The sequence below is a fragment of the Emydura macquarii genome, unplaced genomic scaffold, assembly GCF_026122565.2.
Source record: "Emydura macquarii macquarii isolate MOO-44397 ecotype Brisbane River unplaced genomic scaffold, CSIRO-AGI_Emac_v2 contig_1390, whole genome shotgun sequence".
NCBI classification, from domain to species: Eukaryota; Metazoa; Chordata; order Testudines; family Chelidae; genus Emydura; species Emydura macquarii.
The window spans coordinates 13,230,007-13,245,374 of NW_027131527.1; the positions used below are offsets into that span (position 1 = coordinate 13,230,007).

The 15,368-nt window shown below is 46.5% G+C and overlaps 1 protein-coding gene across 3 annotated transcripts in view; it reads right to left on the reverse strand.

Annotated features, from left to right (window-relative positions):
* The window catches only part of CDH23 (cadherin related 23), a 454,320-nt gene extending 449,205 nt beyond the window's left edge, over window positions 1-5,115 (reverse strand). For all 3 annotated transcript variants that reach the window (XM_067552666.1, XM_067552664.1, XM_067552665.1), the window contains exon 1: window positions 4,526-5,115. The gene's annotated coding sequence lies outside the window, so the exon portion shown is untranslated. The remainder of the gene's footprint in view (window positions 1-4,525) is intronic.
* Window positions 5,116-15,368: the final 10,253 nt, after the last annotated feature.

The following is a 15,368-nucleotide window of genomic DNA, read 5'->3' on the forward strand; positions in this document are numbered from 1 at the left end:
CTTTCTGGTCTCTGTCCCTTTGAAGACTTTCTCTCAGCAGGTATTACTGTAACTGGGCATGTCAATCACTAGACTTGCCAGATTCTAGACTTTTCTCTTCCTCATGCACACCCCAGATACTTCAGTTTGCCTTCTCATATTCCTCAGATGAATATGAATGGCCTGATTCTCCAGTCCCTCTGCGCCGTGTATAGTCATTTACAACCATGCAGAGTGTGTGTAAACCCCTCCTAAATCAGAATTCAGTTCTCATCCCAGCAGCAGTGTTTTACACCCACATGGCACAAGAGGGATTGAGGATGGCACTTAACCTGTCTCACTAGGACAGACTTCTTTAGTTGGTATTTATCATTATAACAAAAGTCCCCAAGAAAAGCTCACAATTAAAAATAAAAATCTATAGCTATGTATTTTGGCACCCAACGAGGGATCTTGAGTCTTGGGAGAACACTGGCCTCTATAGGACCTCAGTTTGAATCAACATTCGGATATCTTCCTAAAGGAGAAAAGAAGTTGCCTCCTGCAATAGTAACAATAGATTGATTATTCCATTACTATCATTGCCTGAGGGAAGAACTCCTTTACGTTTTCTTTTCTATACTACGATTTAAAACCTCCCCAGGTGCTTTAATGGCCTCATCTTTGTCATGGTGATCTCAGGCAAGATGAAATACTATTCTTTGTCTTGTGATCATTTTTGGTCTCCATGAATTTTTCATGTGATAGCACAGCTATGCTGGATGCACCTACAAATAATGATATCTCCACTTCAGTAAGACCCTGTGGCAGTGGGCAGCTCTTTCTGGAAACTCTGCTACTGGCAGATTGCACCACATTAGATAGGTGATTACATGTCCTGAAAAGTGGACTGCCCTCCCAGATTCTATGTACCTCGCAGCCTCATTCTTCTCTTTCGAACTGGTCTCCTTCCATGGCTGACCTCTTCTCCTGACTTCTTGCCAGACCCTGCTTCTCTCTACAATATTAATTATTAGTAAATGCTTATGTTATGGTAGTGCCCAAAGATTTAGAGCAGGAGCAAGACCCCATTGTGCTGCACAAACAAAGAAGATATATTTCTTGTTCTGGAGAATTTACAGTCTAAAAATACAAATAAGCAAAGGGTAGAAGATGTGGATAGAACATACAAGCAAAAACAGAATCGGAAATTTCGAGAGGTCATCTAGTCCAGCCCTCCCCTCCCCCCAGGCAGGACCACATATACTTAGATCATCCCTGACAGGTGTCTATCTAACCTATTCTTAAAAAGCTCCAGTGATGGGGATTCCACAGCCTCCCTTGGAAGCCTATTCCAGAGCTTAATTATCCTTATAGTTAGAAGGTTTTGCAACTATCTAACCTCAATCTATTTTACTGCAGATTAAGCCCATTACTTCTTGTCCTATCTTCAGTGGACACAGAAAACAATCAATCACTGTCTTCTTTATAAACAGCCCTTAACATATTTGAAGACTGTTATCAGGTCTCATCATGTCCCCTCGCTCCTTCTTCTTACATACACACACAGCCTTCTTTTCTCAAGACTAAACTTGCCCAGTTTTTTTTTTAAACCTTTCCTCACAGTTCACGTTTTTCTAAACCTTTTCTCATTTTTGTTGCTCTCCTCTGGACTCTCTCCACTTTGTCCATATCTTTCTGACAGTGGAGCTTCCAGAACCAGACACAGCAATCCCGATGAGGCTTCACCAGTGCTAAGTAGAGCAGGACAATTACCGCATGTCTTCTATAGGACACTCTTGTTAATACACCTCAGAATGATATTAGCATTTTTCGCAACTGCATCACATTGTTGGCTGATATTCAATGCATGATCCACTAGGACTCTCCGCTCCTTTTCTGCAGTACTACTCCTTAGCCAGTTATCCCCTACTTTGTAGTTGTGCATTTGATCTTTTTTCCTTCTTCATTGTAGTGTTTTGCACTTTTCTTTATTGAATTGCATCTTGTTGATTTCAGACCATTTCTCCATTCTATCAAGATCATTTTGAATTCTAATCCTGTTTTCCAAAGTGCTTGCAACCCTCCCAGTTTGGTATCATCTTCAAATTTTAATCATACTTTACATTCCATTATCCAAGTCATTAATGAAAATATTGACTAGTAGAGGACACAGAACAGACCCCTGTGGATCCCACTAGACACATCCTCCCAGTTTAAACAGTGAACCATTGATAACTACTCTTTGAATATGGTCTTTCAACCAATTGTGCACCCACCTTCTAGTCATTTTATATAGACTGCATTTCCCTAGTTTGCTTATAAGACTATCTATGACTGTATCAAAAGCCTTACTAAAATCAAGATATCCCCAACTATGTCTTTCCCCATGCACTAAGTTATTAACCCTATCAAATAAGGAAAGTAGACTGGTTTGACATGACTTATGCTTGATAAATCCACGTTGGCTATTATTTATTACTTTACTATCTTCTGGGTGCTCACAAATAGAGTTTCTATTTTGATTTGTTAATATGTTGATGTATTAATTCAAACTCACTTCTCCCAGCCAAAAAAGATGCTCCAAACAAACAGGAACCATGCACCATCCTGACCCTGTGATGAGTTGCATGCAGGCAGAATGCCACTTCGCGGCTCTCATTGCCGAATCAGGGCCTCCATGTGCACAGTGGTCCTCATTCATTTTTGTTTTACTCTTCGCCCTCCATTGTCTAGCTCAGATTGTCCACAAGTGCAGAGTTTGTCTGTAAAGCACCGTGCACCCCTGAGGCACTATGTAAAGAACACGTTTTAAACTTTTTTTTTTTTTTTTGGTCCAGGAGCAATTGAAACTGGAGCTAGTGGTGAGTTAACCAATAAAATCTAGTTATCAGACTATTCTTGCGAAGAGCCATCACTCCGTATGGTTTATTAATGTTTAAACAGACACTCTTCCGCGATCTGGCAGTGTGACCCACTTGTTTGCGATAGGGCGGGGAGTTGTACAAGTTTGATACCGCTGCTCCACATCGTGCCCTAAGGAACATCCCCGAACTGGGAAAAGTGAGCAGAACGACTTCCTACCTCCCATGCACACGTGCCAGGACACAAAATAGCCTGCAACAGGTACCCCACTCATACCAGCTAGTGCAAACGCAGGACAACCAAGGTGCCACGGGATACTCTCATCTGTCTGCTCGGAAAGATCCAGGGGATGCCTCCACCTGCCTTTCCAACCCCCCTTTTCTCGGGTGCATTTCAGGCAGAGAGAGGGCTCCGAACAGACAGGGGAAACAGCCCCGCGGAACAAGGAGCTGGAAGGACGCGTGCAGAATTGAGTCTCGATTCCGGACAACGGTTTTAGTGTGTGAACGCTCTGGCTGGTGGGAACAGAGAGCTCGCTTGGCCGTCTGGAGAACCAAAAAATAAGGGGAAGCCCAGAAATAACGGAGGCGGCGGGGAGGGAAAGAGCTGACTGCTGCCCAAAGCAGGTGTACTGGCCTGTGGTTAACCCGCCCCCGCTCCTGAAGTTAAGACTTCCCCGGCTGATGTTTTTGGAGGACAAGCAGCTAGGGGGTGAAAGCGAGCCCCGGGCCCCGGAGACACTCCGCTTGGCCCGCTGACAGCCCATGGCTCGCCGCCGCAGCCTGGCAGTCACCGCTGGCAGCCCAGCTGTGCGGGCAAATATTTCTCCTGCTCCCGCAGGCTGGGCTGTGAACCGCGGCGCTGCCCAGCGGTGGCACTTCCCACAGACCCCCCCGCTATTTAGTAATCGTGTCTGTGCGCGCCTGATCTCCCTCCAGATAAAGCGTGCTACTAACGACAGCCCTGCACGGCCAGCTGTGTGAATGAACGGTGCACCTGTAGCACCGTATCAATACCAAGACTCAACTTCGCCCTGGGGGGCGGGGGATTTCCTCTGACCATTGCCTAGGAGGACTGCGTGTAAAAGCGTTGGGGGGTGTCAGCCAGACCCGCTAATCCCCGTGCAAAGTCCTGCAGCTTCTGGCCTGGCATGCCCGGGGCACAGCGATATCGATCCCGCCGCGAGCGATCGCGGCATCGGGACTGGAAGGACAAGTTATCGGAAACTTACAAGGCGCGTGTGGCCCTGGAGAAACGCCCCCGGCCGGCAGATCGCAGGGAGGCTCTGGGTCACTGGGGTTTTTAAAACGATCACAGGCACGGAAATTAAATAGGCAAACCCGCCGGGGGGAAAAAAGCGCCTTCTGCCTGCGCCATGTGAAAGGGAAACAGTAAAACAAAGTCTCCGTGCACGAGAGAGACAAAACGCCCCTAGGGGAAGGGGAGACGGGGGCGAATTGTTTCCATTGTGGCTTTCCACTTTGTGGTTTAAACCCCGCTCTTCCGAGCCGGGCTGCCTGCCCCCGCTAAAACACAACGCAACAAAAAGATACCGGGGGGGGGGGGAGGGTCTCTACACAGCAGGTGAGAGAACCAGGCTGGGCGGTAACAAGTGTTTCTCCCTCCTGGCCCGGACTAGACGCGATCACACGGACCGCTGCGAAGCGGAGGATGAGCCAGAGGCTTTAAAACTTTGCCTTACCTGCCGCCGGGGAGCGCCCCGCGTCCGGGGAGCGCCTGCTCTGCAATGCCCCTTCCGAGGCTGCTCGGTGGAAAACTCTTCCCCCTTCTCCGGGTTGACGAGTCCCTGGCAAAGGATGGGAGAAGTTCCGGGCCGCCCGGGAGAGCTGTCATCAGCTCCAGCTCCAGCTCCGAGCCCTTCCCCGCCGCTTCCAGCCCGTTTCCATGGCCCGCCAACAGCAGCGGCTCCGCAGCGCGCCCCCGGCACGTTCACACGGCTTGACTCGGCGCAAGCCGTCTGTAAACCGAACCGGCGCCTGGTTGCCTGCGCCGTCCGGGACCACGGCGTCCGCGGGCAACTTTAGCGTCCCCCCGCACTGAGGTCCGTTACCGTTTACACGGCTCCCCTCGCCAGATCCCGCTCCGCAGGGAGGGGATCCCGCGGGCGCAGCGCCATCAGCGAGCCAGGGGGACTCGCCCTCACTCCTGCCCTGGAAACAAGCGGAGTAAACGGAGCCCCTGGGCGGCGCACGCGAGAGGAGGTGGGGGCAGAAGGAGCGCAGGCAACGCAGCTGCTAGCGATCAGCGGGCGAGGCGGCGGCGCCGCAGCGCCAGGCGATGAATATTTCAGCGCGCGTTGAAGTGCCCTCGGCTGATGTCATGGCAGTGGCTGCTTTGGTGACTCTACAAATCCCCGCAGAGAAACCCGACTCAGGTGCAGCGGAGGCTGTGTGCGAGGGAGTTCGCTGATCCTCCCCGCGCGAGGAGAAGGCGGCGGCAGCAGCGCGGCCTCTCGCCTCTCTGGCTGCTGCTGCTGCTGCTGCCGCCGCCGCCGCCGCCGCCTTTTCCCCTCCCGGGCAGCAGGAATGGGTTTGTTTAAACACCGCTGCTCGGTGGGCAGATCGTCCCTTCCTCTGGCTCCCGGCGCCCCCGTTCCGCTCTGCGAGGGGGCAGCCGGCAGAGCAAAGCCCTGGCTCTAAACCGGTACTCCAGGGGCGGGCGCGGATCGCTCCAGAGCAACTCCCTGAACGCCCTGGGGGGCTACGCTGGATTGACACAGCCGTAACGGAGATCAGGCTCCGGCCCAGAGCAGCTAGCGGTGCCTATAGTTTGTAAATAGGGCCGAAAAATCCCCCAACACGCTGGGGGGAAACAAAGAGATTCCTCGGCCTTTCTGCTAGGGTTCAAAGTTCACATTTAAAGTCGGAAGTGAGCTACATCTAAAATCCAATCGTACCTGGCATCCACTTCTACTCTCAGCCAGACCCTGCTTCTCTTCAGTGTGCCCCCTCCCCCCACTCCTACTACAGTTGAGTCAGGCATTTGTCTAAAGAGTACATTCAGAATGTGCCAGGGCTTGGGCGTTTTGGTTTTTGTTTGGGTTTTAAAAAAACAACAACTGTACATAAGGCCCTAAAAAACATCAGCTTCTGGAGTCATTTCCTTGTTCCTTGGCTCCCTCTCCCTTGGTCACGTCTGTCTCCACTAACCTAGCACGTCTGACTAGAAATTTGCTTTTTCAAGTGTGGAGGGTGGCAAACCTAAAGCATCCGAAATCTTCTGTTAAAAAGAATTAGGGTTGGCCTCGGGCTGATAGCTCCACATTTAAAAACAAAAACAACCTAGAAAAGAAACGTTTCGTTAGCAGCATAAATTGCTTTGGAAAACAATTGTCTCTACCAACCCCACCACCCTTCTTCCCATAATTCTAAACTAGTCATTATGCATGTACATAAAGTTCCTCTTAGCCTTTATACCATTAGCTATTTATAGGCCCCGCTGCAACCATAATATGAAAAGCAAATGAAAGTGGGCATAGAATGACTTGGATTATCCAGACTGGCATGAATCATAGATGAACATGAAACAGCAGATCCTGGCATGGATTGGCATCCGTTAGCATACAATGGCATGCAGTTGGAATAGAGCAATGTTGCAAAGATACAGTTCATCTTGTCCTTTCTCTCCCCCTGGGGCCTGAGGGTTCTGGCTTCCAGGGGCAATGTCTCCCCCTTTGGGACAGGCTGTTCTTTCTATCTTGCCTGTTACTGGTGGTTTATGATCTTGGCACCTGACTTCCACTAAGGAAGAGGGCAATTAAATCTTCTCTGCACCTGTTTTGCTCAATGAATGCCACAAAGTAAAAGTTATTTCCAGTACTCTCAATACAAGTAATGGAGAGATTTAGTTTTACATTTAATGACAAGTTACTCCCTTAATGATGCTAAATTGCATCAACTAAACATGGCTTGTCTGCGGACTAGCCAAACATACAGTAAAACCATTTCAATCACTGTGTTTTCTTGCACGTTGGCACAGTGAGGATACAATGTGACAACAGGATTCTGTCTGTTTGCAAATAGGACCCAGTTTAATCACAGGAGCAAAAGCAAGACTAAAGGGAATCAAGCTGGAAGGAGCATTTCAGGATACAATTAATGCTGCAGTGGACTCATTTTTCCCATGCTAAGGTTTCTAGTCACTTAGGGGCACTGAGCAACCTTCCCCACTCCACACTGCCAATTTACCTCCATCCTAACCCACAATACCTAAAGCTGCTATTAGCTCTGTATTGCCTCTACTGTTCCAGTACTAAATTCTTACACAGTGTAGCTCTACTAACACACTTCAGTCCTAACCTTTAATGTCCTCACTGCACTAGCCCTGAGATTCTTTTCAGTAGAGACTGCCAAGCCTACCCCTTTGGTGCCACACTCCCATCTGAGGCACAAGAATCATGGTAACAACCCTGGAATAACATTGCCTTTTAGTTAAATTCAGAAGAATTATAGTTTTCCTTTGTATAAATAATGTCCTCATTTTTCAAAAGTGAATAGTGATTCTTAGGTGCCCATCTTGAAGAAGACTGATTTTCAGAAACAATGAGCACCAGTCCATTTGAAAAGCAGGCCTCTTTAAGGTGTCTCAAATTGAGCACCAAATAAACACTAGGATTTCTGTAAATCTACACCTGTATTCACGTTTAGACTGCTAGATAATTCTTCTTGGATGTTTTGTTACTGGAACCCTCCCTCCCCCTTTAAGAACATCTTTGGATGAGTGACTCATACAGATTATTGAAGTCAGGGTCTGGTAGCATTGATTAATCCTAGGATTCTCCTGAACAGCTGTGGACAATTATATCATTACCAAACTGTGTGGCGCTTATTGATTTGGAGTGGACAAATATCTACTATAGTCTAAACTGATGTTAGTAAATCTTTCTGCCGATGAGCAATTTGAACTGAAGGTGAAAGGCTAGAGCTTTCATTTGCTGCACAATTATTCAAAATGCTTAATGGAGCTCTCTTTAATTAAGCATTTTGAATAATTGTGCTTTTCAAAAGCACAACATAATGGTGCATCTGACTAGAGGGTAAATATCTGAGGACATCTAATGTCCAGAAGCCAGTCTGGTTTTGGTAATCTGCATATCCCAAGCCCCCCAAAAGTTGTATATGAAGTAAGAGTTTGTAGGACACCCACAACCCTGCAAACAGCTCTGGTATACAATATTAGAGGTGATGCAGTTAGATCATCTGTAAGTCTAGCCTCTACAGGGCATATGTGCAATACCTGCTCCAGTAGGGAAATCACACAAGTCACACAATGGCCTTGGGTTAATCTACTTCTCTGCTGTGATGCAGCTGTTGGCTCTGCAGGTTCTTGAAGGCTCACACATGGTGGCTAGTGTTCCTAGTTCAGAGGAAGGAAAACTGAACTGGGGAGCCTATATACAACCTTCCATTCTGGCTTCTGAGTCCCATGTTGTAAATTAGAGCAAACCATACTGAAAATCTAAGATGCTCTGCTACCAGATTTATTAGACTGAATTATGAAACCAGCATTTAAAAACACCCTCTCAAGAACAGCTGTCTGTAGCAAGAAAGTTCCTCATTGCACAAATGAGAAGGAGTGGTGACAGGACTGGACAAGATCTGGCTTATCCCATCCAGCTTTCTCCTCCCTCATAACTCTGGCCTACGGTGATAACTATAATGTTATCGAATTCACTTTGAACGGGCACAACAAACACCATTGATCTAGCCCAGATCAGTGGTTTCAGGGTTTAAATACTTGCAGTGTCATACTAGGGAAACTCCACATAGGAGTGACTCCTAAATACCTCGGGGAGATGGATTACCTATGTTGATGGAAGAGCAGGTCCAGTTGCTGTAGTGAGTGGCTACACTGAAGCGCCACTATAGTGTTTCAAGTGTAAACTAGCCCTAAGAGTTGCCATGGGAGCGAGTACTGGAGAAGCTGCATGGGATGGAGATTGTCCCCTTCTCTCTGGGACGGGGAAAATAAAGGATGATTTTTGTATTATTCAAACCTCCTCCCTCCCCGCCCAACGATCCCCCTGGGGTTCAGCTTGGAGCACAAAAATAGTGTTGGAGGTAGTAGTCACTCCTTTGGTAGAAGGGGATGCACTGCAGCAGCAGATTATAAACATGCACTCCAGGGAGAAGCAGCTGATTCGTCAGAGGGAGGACTGCCCATTTTGAAGTGGGGTAATATTATGATATTTATGCGTCATTTAGGGTCCAGCAGGTGGAAGAATCCCTCACTCCAGAAGTGGCACTGCTGAAAAGTGGTCACTCCAAGCCTGCACTAGTGTTGGTCCAAGAAAGAAGCATTTGCTTGCCCTTTAATGTTGGAAGATGGAAAATAATCTGCTTGTGAAAGAGGCTGAGCGCACACAGAACTAGGGAGGAGTTCAATTCACTTGGAATAAACTGAAATGCCAGCTAATGATGGATACAGTGAGGGGTAGTTAGGCCTCGCTGCTATTTACTTTAAGATACCTAAATTGCATGCTGGATTCTGTCTGTCTCCTGCACCCATCACGTTGCTTTTTCTCGTGGGTTAGGAGCTCTTTAGTGCAGAAGTGGTGTTGTCTTGTCCAGCCCTTAACACAGAGCAAGTGCTGCTGGAATATACAAATAAACTGCACAGATGGATTTCACTCACATCCATAAAACACAGACACATAATTAAAGTAGAGAACAACAAGAGACAAAATAATTAAGAAAAAAAATCCACGCAAAGCTATTTGGAGACAAGGCTCTGGATTGGCCATTTGCAGTCATTCTGACTTCACACAGATGATAGCTCACTTAATGACTCGCCATGATAAATTCAGGCCAGTGTTTCTATTTAAAGTGCAGCTCTCTTACACTTAAGAATCATTGTCCAATTCCTCTCGTTCATATTCTACAGCACCACAGAACACCATTCAACATATAACCTTGACTGACTTGTTTTAGGTCAGATAGCTCACAGCTCTGCAAATTGGTGTGTGTATTTAAACCAGCCAGCAGGTCTTTCTTTAGTATCTTCCTAAGTCAATGGTTCCCAAACTTTGTACTAAAGCAACCCAGCAACTGCATTTTTGTGACCCACCCTGGGTCCAAATTAGGGCATAGGGTAGGGGTAGAAATCATAGGCCAGTGTCCTATCAGTGTCCTCCTTCTCCACCACTGCCTTCTCCTCGCTCCATCAAAGGGGCATCGATCACCTGCACCCTCTGCCCTGGCACCATAACCCTAGTCCCAGTCTAGTGTGGAGGGCAGGGGGTATATGGAGAGCAAATGCACCCCATACTCACCCTGCCATGACAGAGGGGCACATTCCAACCAGGCCAACAATGGCCACTGTGGGTGGCAGTGTCTTGCCCCCACCCCAGCTCCAGCCCCTCACGTCAAGGACAGCCCATTTGGTACAATCAAGTCAGGTTAACTAAATGCTGTGGACTGATTTGCATTGAACTTGCTTGATTTGATAGTCCATGCAACATACCTGAATGTTATGATTGATAGTGACTCATTCTTCCGGTGTGAAATTAATTTCACGCAACATTTTAAGACCAATATTAGGATCATGCTTTTTATTTGGGAAATTATAAATGAATGATGCCAAATAAGAAGTCTGTGCACAGTTAAGGGATAGTCCACTCTGGTGATTAAGGGGATGGAGTATATATTCCTTGTATATAAACTTGTCTCTCTGCACTGAAAAAGATCATCTTTTTATTCTTTGGGAAAGTAATTGTCTTTAAACTTTATTAAAGTAGCCATTGTGAAAATTACATGTCTTTAAACATGATGGAAAGTCTAAAGGCTGGGAACACAAGACCTTCATGCTGAGGTATCTATTCCCATGGATCCCATAATTCTTGCCCAGCAATTCGGTGGCTTGCGTTCTACAGATGGTACAATCTGTGTTGCACTACTTTAGAGAGTCCCTCAGAGTCCTTGGTAATAGGAGACAGGAGCTAGATGTTCTGGAACGTGCCTCATTATCAGCAATAGAGCATAATGCCCTGCATTCAGAGGACTAGAGATGTTAAGTGTCTGGGAATAAGCATTAGGACAGGAGGTCTAGGCCCACGTAGAATGGGCTTGTAGGTATAGCTCTGAACATGCTGCCACTGCAGACGCAGAAACCTAACTTTACTCCAAAGACTGAAAGATGTTTGTCCAGCTAGACAGTGGAGGATATTTGACTAACTGCAGTTTATCTAAGTTGAATAAAAGCTGAAGGTCTAATCTTTGTTTACAATCTAATTTAGATCATGCTATCTTCTTTTCTGGTTTGTAGGCACTCTGTTGGCACTTACATATTTTCTAGTTACATTAGATACATTCATTTTCATAGAAATAAAGAAATTTCCTAGGTTTAAAAGTCTCTTTCTCAGCCGACACTGACACAAGAGGAGTTAAGGAACAACCTGGGCGGCATAACTTTACAGCTCCAATCCAAGCAGCCAGAGACTCTAGCCTCTGAAATAAGTAGTGGAGGAATTTCCTACAAAGGGGAATGTCAGGCGATTGACAGAATGGCAACCGTTCATTGATTAAAAAATCTCAAGTGAGGCAGGAGTTACGTCCAGGGAAGGGCAGAGTTGGAGTCCAAGTCCCTTTAGTTGGATCTGGATTATAATAGTTTGGAGCCATTGATTGTGTTGCTTTAGGCCAGTCTCTCTCAGTTTTGAGCCCTACATTGTAAGAGTACAATTTTTTCCACCGTTTCCAGCATCACCACAGACACAGTAAAAGGTGCCATCTACAGGCTGACTGCAGACACAACAGCCTTTTAGCTCTTCAGCTTCCCAAAAGGAGCTGGTTTCTTTTTCTGTAATAGGCTCCTAGTCCTATGTGCTGCCCTGTTGTCTAAGGATGCTGACAACTGGGATATCAGGGCATAGAAGCGTCCTTCACAGCACAGAGTATTTGTAAACTCTTTGTAAGCCATGACTCTGCGTATGTATAGAGCCTAGCAAGAATGGAGCCGGAAACTGGAGTTTTCAACGCACTACGATAATGTAAATATTAACTAATAATAAATGCATGTGATGGAAGTGACTAGGAGAAGCATTTCCAGGTGGAGGGTAGCTAGCTCTGCTCAGAGGTTGCTTGTTGTTATTAATTATTTGTGCTGTGATAGCACCTAGCAGCCCCAACCCCATTGTGCTGGGCATTGTCCAAACATAGCAAAGAGATGGAATCTAAGTATTTCTCTGCACAGTCAGGTGCTCCATCAATGGGAAGTGACTGGAGTAAGCAGCAAAGGGGTAGGCTGGTTCCAGCGCAGGGCAAGGGACAGCCTAGGATGGAGGGGGCGGGTTAGAATGCTAGGTAGCATACCTTAGGGAACAATCCTGCATTGACAGGAGTTGGCTGCACAGGACTTCTCTGACTCATTTCTGAAACTGTGGAAGTTGTCCATGAAGCATTCCCTGCCAGGGACAGATTAGATTCCATTTAGTATGTGCCTAACACAGGCAACAGAACTGCCCTTACTGTACAAAGTAGGCAGGGCCTTCCATCATAAACACCAGGAACATGGTTTTTTAGTCCCTATTTCAGTTTCTCTCTCTGGGCAGGAGCGTGGAATCAAAAAAGAGCATCGGATTTTAAAGTCATGATAATTTGCTTCTCTGATGCCATCCCTCTGTCTGGATGCATCTGGCAGAGAAAGATGGGAAGACTTGCAGTTGGTGAATGCTTCCAGAAATCAGTGAAGAGCTGCTGCGGAGAGTGATGGCTGTGGGCTGGATTGGAACTTGACAACCTGCCCTCAGGTTTTAATAGATTCATACATTCCAAGGCCAGAAGGGACTGGTGTGATCATTGAGTCTGACCTCCTGTATAGCCCAGGACAAAGAACTTTCCCAAAATAATTCCTAGAGCATATCTTTTAGAAAAACATCCAATCCAATTAATACATCACCAGTGAGGGAGGATCTACCACGAGCCTTAGTAAATTGTCCCAGGGGTTAATTACTCTCACCGTTAAAAATGTACACCTTATTTTCAGCCTAAGTGTGTCTGGCTTCAGCTTCCAGCCACTGGATCATGTTATACCTTTCTCTGCCAGACTGAAGAGCCCATTATCAAATATTTGTTCCCCATGAAGCTAAGGAGCCGTACAGAGAATGAACGGTTTCAATTCCTTCCCTGCTCTCCCCTTTCTCTGGGGCTGGGTAGGGAAGTAAATTACACACCTCCCTTTGTGTGCCCAGCGAGCAACTATGGCTGGTAAGAAAGAGAATGGGGCCAGGGCTCCCCCCTTTCCTCTCCACTCCACCTCCTTCCTGCCCACTCGCCCGCAGCTGGGAGAATTGAACAAGTAGCCCCTGCATTCCCCATCCAGGTGAGCCTGGTGTAGGAGGGAGCCTTGATCTTTTTTATTCCCCTCTCCTCGTCCTTACATGGCTGCGCAATCTAGCCCTAATAAGGGCCACAAGAGCTCCAAGACTCAGGGCAGAATTCTCAGAAAGGTTCCTTTGCCGGTCACCAGAGCATGGCTGCCATTTGAAAGCTGTAACTGCCGTTTTCCCATCCCAACTTCTGTTCTCTAGCAAACAGAAAGGCACCAAGATAAAGCCCAGCTTCCTGCATAGAGGAATGATGGATAAGTGGCTCACCAGCAGCAAGTCCTTTCTGTAAAGGAACACCTGCACTGGCAACCTTAATATAAATGTAAGATAGAGAAACAGAGAGGAGGAACTGGCACCATTGTAGAACAAAAGCACCTGGTTTAAAATAGCACCAATGTCACCTGACTCAGAGCTGTGCTCTAAATGTTAAAATGTTTCACTAGGATCTGCCTCTGCCACAGCAAGGAGCTGAATTGTTGACAAGTTCAGAGCACCCCACATCTTTACTTCTAGCTATTCGCTCCTGCTCCCTCGCTATGACTGCTTTGCTTCCCTGGAAACTGGAACCAACTAAGGAGCTGGCTCTAGAGCAAAGGACAAGGGGAATTAACAGCACAGAACTAAGCAAAATCTAGCCCTTTCTCATATTGCATAAGCCTGGCCTACACTGAACACGAAGATTTCCCACTGCCACCAGTGGTAGCAGCAGCACAACCTCAAGTGCAGAAAACAGTGGTCGGTGACTAATGGTATTTTTGCCACTATCATTTAGACTTGCTCTGAGCAGAGTTAGAGGACATGATAAAACTGCCAGCACTTTGTCTACACAAGAGCTCCCACTGTGGCAGAGGGCACGACTGGGGTAGACTGGGTGCATACACATAATGACCAACAACTCCTGCCTGAACGAGTTTATAATCCAAACACACAAGCCAGGCAAAGGGTGGGAGAAAGGAAGTCTCTTTATTGCCACTTTACGTGTGGGGAAGTGACAAGCAGCAAAAGTAAATAACTTGTCCAAGATCACCCAGGAAGTTTGGGGCAGAGCTGGGAATGGAACCCTGAATCTCAGTCCAGTGCCTTCACCATGAAACCATTCAGTCTATTTTAGCAGTTCAGCCTCGACTCACGCGCCTGGCATAGGCTGGTTCTATTAAGTTCTTGTCTCCTTGCATCTCCAGCTGTCTATTTTCCCCCTGTCCTAGCTGTGTGCATACCTAATCCCCTTTCCGTCTCCTATCCACAAAAAATAAACTGGGCCAGACACAGCAGAAGTACAGAAATGTATAAATACATAATACAAGGAAATGCATCTGATGAATGCCTGCTCTACACAACAGTTGGGTCACTGAGGTCACCGGGCAGCAATAGCAACTCTGAAAACGAGGCAACTCATAAGAGGGTGTGCAATTAGCCGTTTGGTACCCAGGCTTTCTTAGCCCATAGAGAGCAGTTGCTGCTAGGGAAAGGCAAAGACCCAGCTAGTTTCTCTCTAAAAGTACATCTATACAGGGATCAAAGCCCCACAGCAAGGCTGCAGCTGACTTGGGCAAGCCTAGGTTTTTTTTAATCCTTGTATAGACATACCCTTAGCGATTAACTTAGAACAGGAGTATAGTTCTGGAAACAAGGTTAAATGGATCATACTCACACATACAACTGTTTAACTGCTCATGTGATGTGTTTTTCCAAACCATCTTTGCCAGCTCTTAGGAAGAGTACAGCTCATTATGTTCCTCCTTCTTAATCCCACAATGAAGGCAGTAGACTGAGTTTGTGACATTGTTGCAGCTTACAAGGATGTCCTCGAAAGAGGATTAAAAGAACTTTACACCATATCTTCAAACGGACGGGGAAGTTAGGTTTGAAGGGGAAAGGCAGTGCTGAAAAGCAAAGTGAAAACCATAAACCGGACAGTTGTCCTTTGTATGTGACCTTATGTTTCAAGTTTGCTCTAATTCTAAAGTCTCTTTTCAAATCAAAACCTTCTGCTTTATATTAAAAACATTTGTCAAAGCAGACATTATATCTTATGCTGTTGCATAATAAAAGCTATGCTGTGCAGAACAAATCATGCAGTAGCTACTGGGCATCACTCATATTTATGAAATCTGGAATCTATGCTAAATTTTGGCCAGTGAAGACTGTTTGTATTCATAGAAATGCGCTGATTACATTATAAGCAGATAAGTGGACTAGT